This window comes from Taudactylus pleione, unplaced genomic scaffold, assembly GCF_031769625.1.
Source record: "Taudactylus pleione unplaced genomic scaffold, aTauple2 ptg000550l, whole genome shotgun sequence".
In the NCBI taxonomy this organism is placed as follows: domain Eukaryota; kingdom Metazoa; phylum Chordata; class Amphibia; order Anura; family Myobatrachidae; genus Taudactylus; species Taudactylus pleione.
Genome location: NW_028284952.1, coordinates 642501 through 645000, shown reverse-complemented (window position 1 = coordinate 645000; position 2500 = coordinate 642501). Strand labels below are relative to the sequence as shown.

General features: G+C 37.4%; 9 pseudogenes; all 9 read right to left on the bottom strand.

The window, feature by feature from the left end:
* Positions 1-82: 82 nt before the first annotated feature.
* On the bottom strand, positions 83-201 carry LOC148485532 (5S ribosomal RNA; annotated as a pseudogene).
* Positions 202-317: 116 nt separating this feature from the next.
* LOC148485531 (5S ribosomal RNA) lies at positions 318-436 on the bottom strand (annotated as a pseudogene).
* Positions 437-547: 111 nt separating this feature from the next.
* LOC148485530 (5S ribosomal RNA) lies at positions 548-666 on the bottom strand (annotated as a pseudogene).
* A 116-nt stretch (positions 667-782) lies between these two features.
* On the bottom strand, positions 783-901 carry LOC148485529 (5S ribosomal RNA; annotated as a pseudogene).
* Positions 902-1017: 116 nt separating this feature from the next.
* Positions 1018-1136, bottom strand: LOC148485528 (5S ribosomal RNA; annotated as a pseudogene).
* Positions 1137-1487: 351 nt separating this feature from the next.
* On the bottom strand, positions 1488-1606 carry LOC148485527 (5S ribosomal RNA; annotated as a pseudogene).
* A 115-nt stretch (positions 1607-1721) lies between these two features.
* LOC148485526 (5S ribosomal RNA) lies at positions 1722-1840 on the bottom strand (annotated as a pseudogene).
* A 116-nt stretch (positions 1841-1956) lies between these two features.
* On the bottom strand, positions 1957-2075 carry LOC148485525 (5S ribosomal RNA; annotated as a pseudogene).
* A 349-nt stretch (positions 2076-2424) lies between these two features.
* The window catches only part of LOC148485524 (5S ribosomal RNA), a 119-nt pseudogene continuing 43 nt past the window's right edge, over positions 2425-2500 (bottom strand).

Here is a 2500-nt window from a genome sequence, read left to right as displayed (position 1 = left end):
CTTAACTCAAGTAAATTCATTAATAAGTTGAAAAAATTAAATGTAAAATGTAATAGAAAAGAATGTTATGGCAGTATAAAATTACCTACAGCACCTGGTATTCCCAGGTGGTCACACATCCAAGTACTAACCAGGCCCAACACTGCATAGCTTCCAAGATCAGATGAGATTGGGCATGTCCAGTGTGGTTTGGCTGTAGGTGCTCAAAAACATTAACTTTAGACCTCTTTTACTTCTTAACTCAAGTAAATTCATTGATAAGTTGAAAAAATTAAATGTAAAATGTTCTAGAAAAGAATGTTATGGCAGTATAAAATTACCTACAGCACCTGGTATTCCCAGGTGGTCTCCCATCCAAGTACAAACCAGGCCAAACACTGCATAGCTTCCAAGATCAGATGAGATTGGGCATGTCCAGTGTGGTTTGGCTGTAGGTGCTCAAAGACATTAACTTTAGACCTCTTTTACTTCTTTCCTCAAGTAAATTCATTGATAAGTTGAAAAAATTAAATGTAAAATGTAATAGACTGTTATGGCAGTATAAAATTACCTACAGCACCCGGGATTCCTAGGTGGTCTCCCATCCAAGTACTAACCAGGCCCAACACTGCATAGCTTCCAAGATCAGACGAGATTGGGCATGTCCACTGTGGTTTGGCTGTTGGTGCTCAAAAACATTAACTTTAGACATCTTTTACTTCTTTACTCAAGTAAATTCATTGATAAGTTGAAAAAATTAAATGTAAAATGTAATAGAAAAGAATGTTATGGCAGTATAAAATTACCTACAGAACCTGGGATTCCTAGGTAGTCTTCCAACCAAGTACAAACCAGTCCCAACACTGCATAGCTTCCAAGATCAGACGAGATTGGGCATGTCCAGTGTGGTTTGGCTGTAGGTGCTCAAAAACATTAACTTTAGACCTGTATTACTTCTTAACTCAAGTAAATTCATTGATAAGTTGAAAAAATTAAATGTAAAATGTAATAGAAAAGAATGTTATGGCAGTATAAAATAACCTACTGCACCAGGTTTTCCCAGGTGGTCTCCCATCCAAATACTGACCAGGCCCAACACTGCATAGCATCCAAGATAAGACGAGATTGGGCATGTCCAGTGTGGATTGGCTGTAGGTGGTCAAAAACATTAACTTTAGACCTCTATTACTTCTTAACTCAAGTAAATTCATTGATAACTTGAAAAACTTAAATGTAAAATGTAATAGAAAAGAATGTTATGGCAGTATAAAATTACCTACTGCACCTGGTTTTCCCAGGTGGTCTCCCATCCAAGTACTGACCATTCCCAACACTGCATAGCTTCCAAGATCAAACGACATTGGCCATGTCCAGTGTGGTTTGGCTATAGGTGCTGAAATATGTTAACTTTAGACCTCTTTTACTTCTTAACTCAAGTAAATTCATTGCTAAGTTGAAAAAATGTAATGTAAAATGTAATAGAAAAGAATGCTATGGCTATATAAAATTACCTACAGCACCTGGTATTCCCAGGTGGTCTCCCATCCAAGTACTAACAAGGTCCAACACTGCACAGCTTCCAAGATCAGACGAGATTGGGCATGTCCAGTGTGGTTTGGCTGTAGGTGCTAAAAGCCTTAACTTTAGACCTCTTTTACTTCTTAACTCAAGTAAATTCATTGATAAGTTGAAAAAATTAAATGTAAAATGTAATAGAAAAGAATGTTATGGCAGTAAAAAGTTACCTACAGCACCTGGTATTTCCAGGTGGTCTCCCATCCAAGTACTGACCATGCCCAACACTGCATAGCTTCCAAGATCAAACGACATTGGCCATGTCCAGTGTGGTTTGGCTATAGGTGCTGAAAACTATTAACTTTATACCTCTTTTACTTCTTAACTCAAGTAAATTCATTGCTAAGATGAAAAAATGTAATGTAAAATGTAATAGAAAAGAATGTCATGGCTATATAAAATTACCTACAGCACCTGGTATTCCCAGGTGGTCTCCCATCCAAGTACTAACCAGGCCCAACACTGCATAGCTTCCAAGATCAGACGAGATTGGGCATGTCCAGTGTGGTTTGGCTAGTGGTGCTAAAAGCCTTAACTTTAGACCTCTTTTACTTCTTAACTCAAGTAAATTCATTGATAAGTTGAAAAAATTATATGTAAAATGTAATAGAAAAGAATGTTATGGCAGTATAAAACTACCTACTGCACCTGGTTTTCCCAGGTGGTTTCCCATCCAAGTACTGACCATTCTCAACACTGCATAGCTTCCAAGATCAAACGACATTGGCCATGTCCAGTGTGGTTTGGCTATAGGTGCTGAAAAATATTAACTTTAGACCTCTTTTACTTCTTAACTCAAGTAAATTCAATGATAAGTTGAAAAATGAAATGTAAAATGTAATAGAAAAGAATGTTATGGCAGTATAAAATTACCTACAGCACCTGGTATTCCCAGGTGGTCTCCCATCCAAGTACTAACCAGGCCCAACACTGCATAGTTTCCAAG